At 39.7% G+C, this 14,744-nt stretch overlaps 1 protein-coding gene across 3 annotated transcripts in view; it reads right to left on the bottom strand.

Annotated features, from left to right (window-relative positions):
- Positions 1–14,744, bottom strand: part of LOC138149693 (beta-1,3-galactosyltransferase 5-like) — a 53,157-nt gene that overhangs the window by 5,713 nt on the left and 32,700 nt on the right. For all 3 annotated transcript variants that reach the window (XM_069072889.1, XM_069072887.1, XM_069072888.1), the window contains exon 2: positions 11,688–11,851. The gene's annotated coding sequence lies outside the window, so the exon portion shown is untranslated. The remainder of the gene's footprint in view (positions 1–11,687; positions 11,852–14,744) is intronic.

Raw genomic sequence — 14,744 nt, forward strand, 5'->3', positions numbered from 1 at the left:
AAAATGATGGGACTTGAAGGCATTTCTACTCTCCAATTATTAGAGAGAATGAAATCTGCTTTCAAAGTGGAAAAAGTGTATCATCATCATCATCATCATGGCTAGCCTTTACTATATATAGTGCTAAAAAATTCAAATTTATTATACTTTAGTTAATACTATTTTTATAATTAATTCCATTTGTAGTTGATTTTGGTCTGTATTTTTTATTACTACCTAAGTACCTTTGTTTGTCTCTGAGTTAAGAGATTTGTAGGTTCAGAAGTTCAGCCTTAAGTTGTCTGAGCTAAGTTGTCTCATAAATCACCTTAATTTAAAAATATAAATTATTTCTACATATCTTACTGCCCGTGCATAATTAAGGGAGATCTTTCATATTAGTAAACCTTGAGTACCTAGGCACAACTAAGGGAGATCTATTATCTTGCTAACAAGACCTACAAAATGGAGCTGAGGATGATTTTAGGAATAAAACATAAAGCTAATGTGTCCTATTCACCCGTTACACCTTCCTCGATATAGCAAATGGTATTTTGTATGACTGATCACTTTAGATTAAAAAAAAAGCTGTTCCCAGTATTGCGGAGATATGTCTTTAATGAAATCAGAATGTTCAGAATCAGAGGGCAGTTTTGAAAGAGATGTCAAGAGTGAAGAGAAAGAGCCTTCTCTAAGCCAATGCAGTAGGTGAACACATTAGTACCTGTAAGAAAATCAACCCCTCCCATCATTCTGATTGGGACAGAGAAGGATACAAGCAACACCTAATATTATAAATGGGAAGTCACCTCCTGGGACTTCCAAGAACCAAGATGGTGGAACAGGCAGGAAATTTCCTTAGCTATCTCATATTCACCTCCAAACAACTATAAAATAGTGTCCCAAAACGAATTCCGGAAAGGCAGAACCATCAAAAAATGGGGTAAAACAATCAAGGAACTTGGAAGTTTGGCAGGAAAGGTCTGTTTCACTCAGGTAAGAGGGGAGAGCAGTCCAGGACAGGAAACATTCCAGCAAGTCAGCAGCAGGCCCTGCCTTAGGAAGCCAGAAGGATCTCCTAAGACCCAGTGTGGCACAAGAGGCAGACGCCAGGGCCAGGACCCCCACATACCTCAGCATAGTCAGGCAAAGGGACAGACACTAGCACTGCGACCCCACCATGGTGCCTCAGAACATGGACAAATAGCAGCACAGGGAACCCCCACCATGTGCTTTGGCACAGCACCACGTAAGCTGCCAAACCCCCACAATCTTCAACAGTGCCACCCCCCCCTCACTTCACCCCTTCAGGGCAGCATGAGACACAAAGGTCTCCCGTGGGCCTCAGAGTAACACCAAGGCCACCCCAGGCAAACAGTTAAAGCCTACAACCATGGCACAAGAAACTTGGGACAATATCCCTTCTATTACAGGAACAGAACTCAAATTTAACAGCAAGCGGAAAGACTGGAAAAGATGAGAGGGGAAAAAAAAGAATCTTACTATAGAAAGTTATTAGGGTCACAGGGAAGATCCAGACAAAAACTCAGAAGAGGACAACAATGTCAAAGCCCCAAAGAAGAGTGGGAATTGGTCTCAAGCCAAGAAAGAACTAATGGAAGAATTGAAAAAGTAGTTTTAAAATCAAGTAAGAGACATAGAAGAAAAATTGAGGGAAAAATGACAATGATGCAAGAGAATCACGAAGAAAAGAGTCAACATCTTGGAAAAATAAAACAACTCCCTAAAAAGTAGAATTGGCCAAATGGAATTGAATGACATAGGTTTCAGGGGCATTATGGAGTTGGAAGACTTCTGATACAGAAGAGGGACCATTAATAAAAATACTTAGAGACTTTGGGGAAGGGCTTAATGAATGATAAACTAGATATAACATGTTCATAACTTGTTTGCAGAAACACGAAAAGCATATTAGAGCATATTCTATATTTCAGCATTTTAGCACAGAGAGGAGAAATCAACTAAGTTTATCATTCATTTGAAATCAAAACTATCGCAATTGTTAGGAGAAAGGAGACCTGGGAAGTGCAGTGAGATCAGGTTGAATAAAATGTGCAAGAGCCTGATAAAGAGAATTAACAAGGACACAATTGCAAAGCTGATACCTTACATGGAATCTATGTATCAATTTGGAAAAATTGATAGACTCAGTGCCATACTTGGAAAATAGACCCAATGATGGTCAGAAGGATTCTTATTATTGAAGTTCCATCTACAAATGTTTCAGAAACACCCCAGAACATGATCTAAAAATACAAGACAACACTAAAAACACAATCACCCTAAGAATGCAGAGCCTAATGAAGAAGCCCGAAAATTCTGAAGTATAATACCATATATAGTAATGGTCTCTTTCTAAAAACATTGGCACAAAGTAATGACAGACTGGGACACAAACCCTGTCATTGGCAGAACACTAGAAAGTCAGAACCACCTTCTGCTACAACTGCAGTCAAGATAGTCACATATAGATTCATGCAATTTTGGTGGTGTAGAAGCTATTGGACACAGGCCCAATTTAAAAAAAAAGAAGTGGGACCAAAAAAGTGTTCACTCTGGTCCCCACAAGCTCTGACTATGACCTTGTGACTTTGAAATTTCCTGAAAATAATTCTAGTATAAACAAAATAATGGCCATGCTGGCTTTGGTGCACCCAGATCCAATATGCGTCAATGGAGCATCATTTTTAATTGGACAAAATCATTCCAGTTTCTTCAAGATACTAACAAAATAATGGCAACACGTAGGATTCAATATCTAAGTATTTTTGCTTTTCATGAAGCTTGTACCAAAGTATATGGAATGAACTAGTGATATAAGAACCTGGATTTTCCGAAGTAGAACCAGAGAAACTTGACCTTGATCACTTTCAACACTAGAAGGATGGAGGGAACTTCTGAGGCAGAAATTTAGTAAGAGGACAGGAATGTGTTCAGCACATGAGTGGAACATAGCATATTTCCAAGAAGTAGTTCACAATAACAAGCTCACTGACTTCAAGAAAGACTCAGAAAAAATCCCTCTTTGCTGGATGGCTTCAAAGAGCCCATTGGTGAATGGCACTCGCACAGGGTCCAACAGTACAAATACATTGCCCAGAGTAACTAAGAGAGAAAAGTGGAAAGTTATGAATGCATGTTTTTCCCTTTGCTACAAGTGATACTGTCTAAGGTACGAGATTTACTGCATTATTGTGCTTAATCTCCCTCTTCAGTTTAAAGGCCGTGATTAGATGCTTGAGACTCCAGGCAAATGGTCTTTTGCTGGTCTTTGTTTGGTTCACTCCAACCCTGAAAAAGAGCCTATAATTCCATGTAAAATCTGATGTCACTGCGGAGCTAGGAGTCTGTTCTCCTTCCTTTCTCTCCCAGTGAGAAATGAGGCCAGAGTCCTCACAGACCCCTCCTCCCCACCTTTACCTACTTGCCTAGATCTTAGATGGTATGGACCCCTATACTTCCTCCTCATTCCCCACTCCCATCATGGAGTTTTGGTGCAGGGGAAATGCTTAGACTCAGGAATCTGCTGCCATACTCTCCTAGTGAGCTATACTATATGATTACCATAATAATGGACATTTAAGACCCTTTAGACATTAGGGAAGTGATTACCCAAGTCTATGAGGAATCACTTCTCTGGCTCAGGTTAGCCTTAATGGTCTTGTTGACCATCAAGTCAGGATGTGAGGCTGTAGCCTATGCTATAAAGTACAAAGCTCTCAGAGCTGCAATCTCTTACTCTGCAAAGGTGTTCAAGGGCAGACTCTGATCATGGCTTAAAATAAATCAGCATGAAAGTGAGGATTAATTCTATATCTAAAGGAATCAAACATACAAATGTCATTTGATACCCTGAGGGAGTAGTTTAAAAGGGAAATAGGACACTTTGGGTTTAAGTCCCTTCCTTTCAGGTGAATGATTGGCGAGAGAAGGCAGACAGTAAGAGGAGACAGAAGATGGTCTTTAGCCATGTGAGTTGAAACCTAAACAGGGTAGGAGGGATCCACTACCATGCTTGTCTCTAAGTGAAAAGGCCAGTAAAAGACCATTTGCCTAGAGTCTTAAGCATATAATTGAGATTTTTAAACTAAAAAAAGTAGGTTAAGCACATAAATCTAGTAAATCTGGTACCGCAGACAGTATCACTTATAACAAAGGGGAAAACGTAAGAAATCCAGAAAACAGTCATTCACAGAAGACTACATTTAAGAAGAGATCTAGTAATATAACCCATAGCTTCCGATTGCTATGCACAATTACACAATATACAGGTACAAAAAAAGGGAAATCAAGATTATAATCCAATGAAAGTTGACCTTAAAGGCATCACTGAGATTTTGTGAGAGTGTAACAGTTTTATTCAAAGAAAAAGTTAAAAGGAGTGGGATGGAATATCATTATACATTAAGAATATATACCAAATGTGAGGAAATCCAGGGAAGAAACATGGATTAAAAGCATGTGGGGGTGGGGCGGCCAGGTAGCACAGTGAGTAAGAGCACCGGCTCCAGTGTTGAGAAGACCTGGAGATTGAATCCCGGGCTCAGACACTCAGCACCCACCCAGAAACACCTGGCCGTGTAACCTTGAGCAAGTCACTTAACCCCAATTGCTTAGGGGCGGCCAGGTGGGTCAGCGAGTAAGAGCACCGGCTCCAGTGTCGAGATGACCTGAATCAAATCCCAGCCTTGGATACTCAGCACCACACCCAGAAATAACTGGCCGTGTAACCTTGAGCAAGTTACTTAACCCCGATTGCTTTAAAAAAAAAAAAAAGCATGTGGGGGAGAGTCAATGGAGGTACAAACAGACATAATGTTATTATAAGAATATTCTATAATACAACTAGACTGAAGAAGTGATTAGATAAGGAATGTGAAAAGCAGGTCACAAATCTAGTTTCAAAGCCTGATACTGTAGTAAAAGGAAGCTTCAGTTATCTATAAATCCTTTTGCTAAGAGCAGAAAAGCTGATAAATTTGTGATTTCCCTTCAAAAGGAAATGAAAAGGGAAGTAGCTATTTTAGATGCAATTTTTACGAATAAGGAGGACCTGCTTACTAAAGTGAAAAGAACAGAAAGCTGAGAAGCACTTATTCCTTAGAAGCATGACAGAAACAAGGAGCAAAGTCAGTTATAATCCATTGTCCACCCTAAAAAGGGGGAAAGGACATTTCTTTTTTTGTTTTCAATTTATTTATTTATTTTTAGTTTTCAACATTCATTTCCATAAGATTTTGAGTTACAAATTTTTCTCCCCATCTTTCTCCTACTCCCCACCCCAAAATAGCTAGCCCACTGAATACCCCTTTCCCCAATCTGTTCTCTCTTATATCCTCCCCCATTCCCTCCCCCAAACTTTCTAGTAAGGCAAGATGGATTTCCACACCCTGGTGCCTGTACATCTTATTTCCCAGTTGCATGTAAAAAAAAAATTATACACATTTGTTTTTAAAACTTTGAGTTCCAGATTTTTTTCCTTCTTCCCTCCTCACCTGCCCCCCACTGAGAAGATAAGCAATTCAATATAGGTTGTACATGTGTAGTTACACAAAACATTTCCATAGTAGGTATATTGTGAAAGACTAACTATATTTCCCTCCATCCTATCCTGCCCCTCACTCTATTTTCTCCTTTAACCCTGTCCCTTTTCAAAAGTGCTTGCTTCTAACCCTCTCACCCAGTCTGCCTTCCATTCTATCATACTCCCTCTTATCCCCTTTTGCCCTATTTTTCTGTAGGATAAAATACCCAACTGAGTGTGTATGTTGTTCCCTCCTTAAGCCAAATTCACTGAGAGTAAGGTTGTTCCATTCCTTTTTACCTTCCTGACCTTCCCCTCCATTGTAACAGTTTTCTCTTGCCTCTTTTATGTGAAATAATTTACCCTATTCTATCTCTCCCTTTCTCTTCTCATTATATTGCTCTTTCACCTCTTAATTTTATTGTTTAGATATCATCCCTTCATATTCAACTCGTCCTGTTACCTCTGTCTATGTATACATGTACATAAATATGCCCACACTCACATATGTATTTATACACACATACACCCTCCTATACATACATATATATATATATATACACATATATTCCCTTCAACTGTCCTCGTACTGAGAAAAGTCTTATGAGTTACAATTATCGTTTTTCCATGTAGGAATGTAAATAGTTCAACTTTAATAAGTTCCTTATGATTTCTTTTCCCTGTTTACTTTCTTATGCTTCTCTTGCTTCTTGTATTTGAAAGTCAAATTTTCTGTTCAGTTTGGTTTTTTTCATCAAGAATGCTTGAAAACCCTCTATTTCTTTGAATAACCATATTTTTCACTGAAGCATTATACTCAGTTTTGCTGGGTAGATGATTCTTGGTTTTAATCCTAGCTCCTTTGACCTCTGGAATACCATATTCCAAGCCCTTTGATTCCTTAATGTAGAAGCTGCTAGATCTTGTGTTATCCTGATTGTGTTTCCACAATAGTCAAATTGTTTCTTCCTGACTGCTGGCAGTATTTTCTCCTTGACCTGGGAATGCTGGAATTTGGCTGTTATACTCCTAGGAGTTTTCTTTTTGGGGTCTTTTTAAAGAGACAATTGGTGAATTCTCTCAGTTTCTAATTTGCCCTCTGGTTCTAGAATATCAGTGCAATTTTGATTGATAATTTCTTGAAAGATGGTGTCTAGGGTCTTTTTTTTATCATGGCTTTCAGGTAGTCCAATAATTTTTAAATTCTCTCTCCTGAATCTATTTTCCAGGTCAGTGGTTTTTCCGGTGAGATATTTCACATTGCCTTCTATTCTTTCATTTGTTTGGATCTGTTTCATAGTATCTTGATTTCTCAAAAAGTCATTAGCTTCCATTTGCTACAGTCTAATTTTGAAGGAATTATTCTCTTCAGTGAGTTTTTGAAATTTATTTTCCATCTGGCAAATTGGGCTTTTTAAGGCATTCTTCTCCTCATTGGTTTTTTGGGCCTCTTTTGCCATTTGAGTTAGTCTGCTTTTTAAGGTGTTATTTTCTTCAGTCAGGCTGTTGACTCACTTTTCTTGATTTTCTTGCATCATTCTCATTTCTCTTCCCAGTTTTTCCTCCACTTCTCTTACTTGGTTTTCAAAATTCTTCTTGAGCTCCTCCATGGCCTATAATCAGTTCATGTTCTTCCTTGGAGATTTTGATGCAGGAGTTCTGACTTCACTGTCTTCCTCCCGCTCCAGGCCTTGATCCTTTTTGTCCCCCAAAAAGGATTCCATGGTCTGTTTGTGCTTCCGTTGCTTGCTCATATTGCCAGACAATTACTTGACTTTTGAGCTCTTTGCCATGGCACAACTCTGCTTCCTGAATGGAGAGAGCTTTGTCCCAAATCAATGGGGTTTTCACAGCTGCCGGAATAATTAGGGGGGCACCCTCTCTGCAGCCCCCACAGGCTCTGGCACCTGGGCACACACCCCAGGACCACCACCTAAGACTGTGATCCAGATCCAAGCAGGTTAAAGCAAGAGCGATTACCGTCTGAATGTTTGCTTGGTCCCCCTACAACCTTCAGGCCAGGGGCTCCTGGGGCAGCCACACAAGGGGTGCCTGTACATCCAATACACCTCTGCCACTTCTCTCTGGGGGCAGGGGTCAGACCATGCTCTTCTGTCCACCCCTGTTCCAACAGAGTTCCTGTCTTTGCTGTTTATGGGCTGAGAAGTCTGGAAACCACCACAGCTGCTGGTGCTTCACTCTCCTGAAGTCTGCTCCAGGCGCTGCTGGTCGGGGCTCCCCTGGGACCAGAACTGCAGCTAACAAGGAGGGCTAGGGTCAGCTCCCAGCTTGGCATAATAGCCCCTTCCTGCTGGCCTTCCTGTCAGCCTGCCTTTGTTTCTCTCTGTCACTTTGTGAGTTCTGTAGCTCTAAAATTTGTTTAGTCATTCTTTACATGTATTGGAGGAGGTGGAAGCCAGAGTGGCGGGGAAGTCCTGCTTCTACTCCACCATCTTGGCTCTGCCCCCTGGGAAAGGACATTTCAAAGGATTCAGTGAAAAGAAAGATCGTATCTAATATCCTAATATTTTTCAGGAGAAGTTGACCTAAATCTGAGATTCTTTTTTTTTTTGAGGGGGGAAGGTAGGGCAATTGGAGTTAAGTGACTTGCTCAGAGTCACACAGCTAGTAAGTATCAAATGTCTGAAGTCAGATTTCAATTCAGGTCCTCCTGACTCCAGGGTCAGTGCTCTCTCCACTGAACCACCTAGCTCCCACAATTTTTTTTCAGCTTAAAATAAATTTATTATACAATACCAAAAATATACATGCTAGAAACAAAAGGTACATTATATATTCAAAGCAATGGAAAAGAGGCTAAATAAGGCAAGTGTTTTAAATCTAAATACTCAAGCAAAATGCACAGCATTTATGCTAAAAATTAAGTATTTAAAGAAATGTACATTTCAAATGAAATGTCAATGATGCCAACAAAGAAAAACATACATTAACTTCTAAAATGCTTGAATATCAAGAATCAGTAATGGTATGAAACAAATAAAACCCAACAATCATGAACATTTTTAAAGGAGTATCTTAGAAATAGTATCGGTAATACTGAAAGATACAAGATAAAAGCTTTTAAGCCCTGGCAGCATTTTTTTTTTAACTATAAATGTTTCACAAAAGTATCCTCCCTCTAATTATTTCATTCCCTCTCTTTTGAATATTTTCTTAATGTTTTGGCTCTTGTTCTATAAATTTACTAGAGTAATTTTGTGTTTATCCTACTTCTAAATGAAAATTTAAGTTTTTCATCAAAGTGAGGTATATCCTGCAAATAAACAAGTTATGATTATAAATACATATACATCAAGGCATGAAAATGAATTCCTTTTCATGATATTTTATAACTATTTCCAGTTTTACCAACAAAAATCAACTTTATTAAATATGTTAGCTCTAAAAAGCAAAACCTATGACAAAATGAATAGTAGCAGGATTTGGATAAGTTGGGAGGGAAAAAAGAGAACCTTCCAATTCCCTGCTTTGCACATTCCACCTGTTCAGACCTCTAATGGCAAGTTATATAAGGACTGTTATGAGTCTGAATCACGTCCAAGGTTACAATGGTAAAGAAGCCCTTCAAAAGAGCCCTTCCTCCTTTAAAAATAAAAATAACAGGCACAGCTATGTGGTGCAGTGAATAGAGCACCAGCCCTGGAGTCGGGAGCACCTGAGTTCAAATCCAGCCTCAAAAACTAGCTGTGTGACCTTGGGCAAGTCACTTAACCACAACTGCCCTCCAAAAAAAGGCAAAAAAAATAATAACAATAATAATTACTTTTGTTATCTTAAATATGAGATTTTTAAGACCTAAACGGGAATGGGTGGAAGAAGAAGAAAAAAGAGCTGCCTAAAAAGACCTTCATGGATTACAGAATGTACATTACACACACAGATTGTTTAGATATACATAAAAAAGAAGCATGGATAAGTAGCTGAGTAAAAATTTTTTTAAGGTACCATGGTCTGATAAAAATTGTATTAGGAATCTTAAAGCTTAGAATATAGTGAAACATATAAATCAAAGGGACAATTAAAAGTGATTGCTTTAAACTATCTTGGATGCAAGAGGTGGATTAAAGAAAATATAAATGATTGAGATGGTGATGGTGACTCATTTGGAGCTTGCAAAAATGTTTTGAGACAAGTTGGCAGGTATTATTGTTGCCAGTTTACAGTTGGCAAAGGTGAGACTCAGAGAAGTTAAAGTGACTTGTCTTAGGTCTCATTGTGAGTAAAATGCAAATCCAGAATTCGAATAACAATTAACAGATGCAAAAAAAAAAATCTGATACTGAGCTATGCTGTATATACAAGTATAAATTAAAAGGAGAGGGAATGACCTCACTTTCAAACTGGATCAAGTTGAATAGGGACAAGGCAACAGGTGACGCCTCCTTGGCATAAACTTGGATTAAAAGAACTGCAGGCAGCATGGCAGGGAATGCCCAAGCATAGACTTTCAATCATTAAGAGATTAAGAGGTAAAGAGAGACTTTAGAGGGACACATTGACACTGCAATCAAGCCTCTCCCCTTACAGTTGTCAGTGTTAAATTTGTGATATTCAGGCAGGACACTGTGGGCCTTAGCTTCTGTGACCATTTATTATCACCTTGTTTTAAGTGCCAGAATATCAAGCCTAGACAGAGCGAAGCAAGGAGAAGTTACAAGGAGAAGGTGAGCATTCTTGGGCTTCCAGCTTCCTCTGACTACAAAGTTGGTGTATTTCCACTGAACGATGTTTATGGCTTCATCTTGCTGTCCTTTTAGTACCTGTGACCAATAGAGTCACTGAAGTTTCCACATTCTGAACTAGTTATGACGAGTTATCCTACATCTAAACTAGTTATGACTATATTGTAGCATCCTTTTCAGGGGGCAATGGGAAGTTTAAAAGACAATACATTGTTTTTTGAGTTAACCAGCTCCCTCCCTGCTGGACAGCCACTGTGAGGAAAACAAATGGAAATGACAGGATGAGCATTTCGGTCTTGGGGGACACAGAATGTATCTGGGGATAAAATGGAATATACAAATCAGGTGTACATATGAATTACTACTTTTCTTTTATTACCTCTTACCTACTCCAATTAAAATGCTTATTGAGGAAATCGTGCAGGAACATGTGATTGACAGTTGTAAAGGGAAGGGATATTAATCTATTCTAATTAATCTATTCTAATGTGAATCAAGAAATGTGGTGAGGGTCAATTGAGTATCTTACCCTACAGGAAAGTAGGGGAGAAGGGGACAAAAGGGGGGATGATAGAAGGGAGGGCAGATTGGGTGAGAGGGTAGTTAGAAGCAAACACTTTTTTTTTTTGCTTTTTGGAGGGCAATTGGTGTTAAGTGACTTGCCCAAGGTCACATGGCTAGTTTTGTGTGTGTTTGTTAAGTGTCTGAGGCTGGATTTGAACTCAGGTCCTCCTGACTCCAGGGCTGGTGCTTTACTCACTTCACCACCTAGCTGCCCCTGAAGCAAACACTTTTGAAAAGGGACAGGGTCAAAGGAGAAAACAGAATAAGTAGGGGGCGAGGATAGGATGGAGAGAAATATAGTTAGTCTTTCACAATATAACTACCATGGAAATTTTTTGCATAACTACACATGTACAACCTATGTTGAATTGCTTGTCTTCCCAGTGGGGGTGGGTGAGGAGAAAGGAAGGGAAAGAATCTGGAGCTCAAAGTTTTAAAAACAAATGTTAAAAAAAAATTGTTTCTTTTACATGCAGTTGGGAAATAAGATATACAAGCACTGGGGTATAGAGATCCATCTTGCCCTGCTAGAAAGCTGGGGGGATAGGGGAAGATATAAGAGAGAGCAGATTGGGGGATGGGTATTCAGTAGGCTCGTGATCTTGGGGTGGGGTAGGGGAAAGACAGGGAGAAATTTTATAACTCAAAATCTTCTGGAAATGAATGTTGAAAAGTAAAAATAAATACATCAAAGATTAATTAAAATGAATAAAATACAGAAAAAAATGAAATGTGGGGAGGGGAGTAGGGGTTGTCTTTTTTTCTTTTTTTCAGTCAAATGCACATGATGCTTAATTTTTTTTAATTTGGGCAGAACCCTCCTTAGCAAGTTAGACTCTTTCATTTTGAACATTATTTTTAGCACAGGCACGGAGTTAATCATGACGACAACTTACTTTTTCCTGGGCAAAATGATCCCCTAGAATTGAAGCTAAGTTCTGGGTGAGATCGCAAAAGAAAAATTATTCCACTTTCCTGCTGTCAGTGAAGGTTGGAATTTTCAGGGTTTCTTGTGATGTTCATCAAAATGAAATTTGTTCATATGATCATTCAACAATCACTAGAAGGAAAAACAAAAGCCCAGTGTCACTTAGATAATTTCATATCTAATATCCCTTTAAAGGAAAATTACTTCTAAAACATTTTCAATGATTCATGAAATGAAATGCTCCTAAAAACATATTCTGGATTTGCAGGCAAACAAACTGTCAAGTTGGCACCTCCCCCATGCAGCTAGAAAGAAAGGCGCTCCCCAATAGTACCACGGCTTCATCTTCCAACCCCTTTCTGGAAAGGAGTTATCTGAATAATCCTAGAGGGGAAGAGTCCTGCCAATTGAAAAAGCCCTGAGTATGCAGTAACCTCAAGGCTGTACAATTCTACCCTGGGAAAGAAGTAAGGAAAGGCCAGGGAGGGTCAGTTGATCTAGGTCCAAAAGCAGTCCTCCATTATTGGATGTTTTCCTTGAAACTGGATCCAAAGAAATTCCAGCCTAGAGAGCCCTCCTCCTTCCTGTGGTGGCACTAATTTGTCACAGACAAGGATTCGTCTGAGGCAAGAAAGACAACTGGGTACTATTGACTGGCAGGGACAACTATCTTGCCCTAAGGTAAGAGGATCAATTTATCATTTGGGAGCACACTAAAAATCACATACTTAAGGTGAATTATCAGCATGAGGAGTCCAGATGTGTAGGAATGGCTGCCTTTTCCTTAGAGGAATAAAATAATCCTGCCCTTTCACAAAATGGCATCATGACCTACATGTCTAGAGTGACCAAGGCCTTACCCAAGCTCTGCCTTTCTTGTAACAGCTTTAACCTCCTTTGGGCTTATATGATCTCTATTATTCCTTCCTGGCCTAGGATACTACGAATCTCTAATACAATAAATAACCTTAGTGAGATGAAAATTATCCAAGTCCAATGGTTACATACTGTGATCAGTCAGTGAGTCAATAAAGCCGAGAATGTGTAACTATGTGCACAGAGTGCAGGGTTGTAGCAGCAAGCACCCCAAGCGTCCTCAGGGTTTGCTGCCAATACAGGTTCTTAGATCTGCTTTGATAAAGGAAAGCAACTCAAAATGGGTTAACAAGCTTACTTTAATCAGTCAAACATGTATCATTTACCTAGTTCAGGGGAAAGAGGTCAGAACCCCAAACTTCAGAATACACAGACAGAATTATCAAGACAGAAACAGATCGAGTAGACAGATTCAAACTGTCCAACCATTACATCCATACCCAATCAACATCTGGGTTTCAAAGTCAGGGGGCTCTGGACAACGGCTTCCCAGAATCCATATCAAATCACAAAACACTTCTCAAAGTGAGCTCCAAAACAAAGCCTCACATCAGGGCTTATATGGCCTTCTCCTGGGTCAGAGAATGTAATAACCTTTTGGACCCACTGGCCAATCAAAAAGTATCTACTGAAAAACAAGCCTCCCGCCCCAGGCTCCAGGTGCACTTTAGGCCAGGGGCAGGGAAGATCTTTATATTTACATTCCCATTACAAGGGTGTACTGGGAAATCACCAATCAGTAATCCCAGAGCATCACTTCAGTAGGCTCATACTTGGATGCACAAGCAGGATGGTTACAAGAGGAATGTGATAGGAAGGAGGAGGGGAAGACAAGGGTCTACATGGCAGCCAGCAAACAACAGAAGGGGCGGATAAACTGGGCCAACGTGGAACTGAAGTTTACTCCCCAGGCTAATTTTGCAGCCATCAGTGATGTGTCTGACTCGCTTGCTGCAGGCAAACAGCATTAGGAGGCTCAAGTTAGAGGTGGTGATTTTTCTTAGCATAGTGATGGGAGAAGCCTGGGTCAGAAATTCTCTTGTCACAGTGTCCCCTTGGCTTAAAGATTAGAGATGAGCGTATAAGGTCACATTCTTGTACATCCTATTGCTCTCTTCTCTGGATTCCTTCATATAAGCTTTCTGACAGGCATTTCCTCAGGTAGACATAAATACTGGGAAGCTACTAGGGGTGGCTAGGTGGCAGAGTGGATAGAGCACCGGCCCTGGAGTCAAAAGGACCTGAGTTCAAACGTGACCTCAGACACTTGACACACTTACTAGCCCTGTGACTTTAGGCAAGTCACTTAACCCTAACTGCCCTTCAGAAAGCAAAAAAAAAAAAGATAATTACAGTTATGATGATATTCCTTTACCCAATGGAAACATTTGAAGGTCAATCACATATATCCTAGTTCTCAAGTGGAAACGGCCTAATCATGTTGCTTTTTTCAATGTGAAGTTTCTTAACCCATTAAAAAGGAAAACTTTTCTCCCCAATTTTCTGCTTTCCTTCTAATCTTGGCTACATTTGTTTTACTTGTACAAAACCATTTAATTTAATGTAATCGAAATTCTCCATTTTATACCTCACATTGTTTTCTATCCCTGTTTTATTCACTAATTATTCACCTACTTATCAGTTGTTACTGCCCCCAGTATATTCTCCATCCTTTCTCAGTGAGTTCAGTGTCAGGCTCACAACCTTCTTCCCTACTCTTAACTCATCCTCAACCCTATTTCCTTCTTTATTCCAGTAGATTTCTATATACATGATGATGTTCTCTGAAATGCCCTCCTTTCTGCCTCAGTCACACATAAGCCATATCTTTGACCTTGACATCACCCACAATTGCTTTGCTTCTGTGTTCAAGGAGCTCTGAATTTCCTTGGATTATAATATTTATCTTTCTATCTCTCCCTATTACCAACTGTAATGGGAATGTAAATTTTAAAGATCTTCCCTGCCCCTAGGCTAAAGTGCACCTGGAGCCTGGGGTGGGAGGTTTGTTTTTCAGTAGATACTTTTTGATTGGCCAGTGGGTCCAAAAGGTTGTTACATTCTCTGAGCCAGGAGAAGGCTATATAAGCCCTGATGTGTAGCTTTGTTTTGGGGGCTCACTTTGAGAAGTGTTCTGTGATTTGATCTG

The sequence above is a fragment of the Petaurus breviceps genome, unplaced genomic scaffold (genome assembly GCF_028583685.1).
Source record: "Petaurus breviceps papuanus isolate PSGF00001 unplaced genomic scaffold, PetGlider_PUasm1.0 90849, whole genome shotgun sequence".
Taxonomy (NCBI): domain Eukaryota; kingdom Metazoa; phylum Chordata; class Mammalia; order Diprotodontia; family Petauridae; genus Petaurus; species Petaurus breviceps.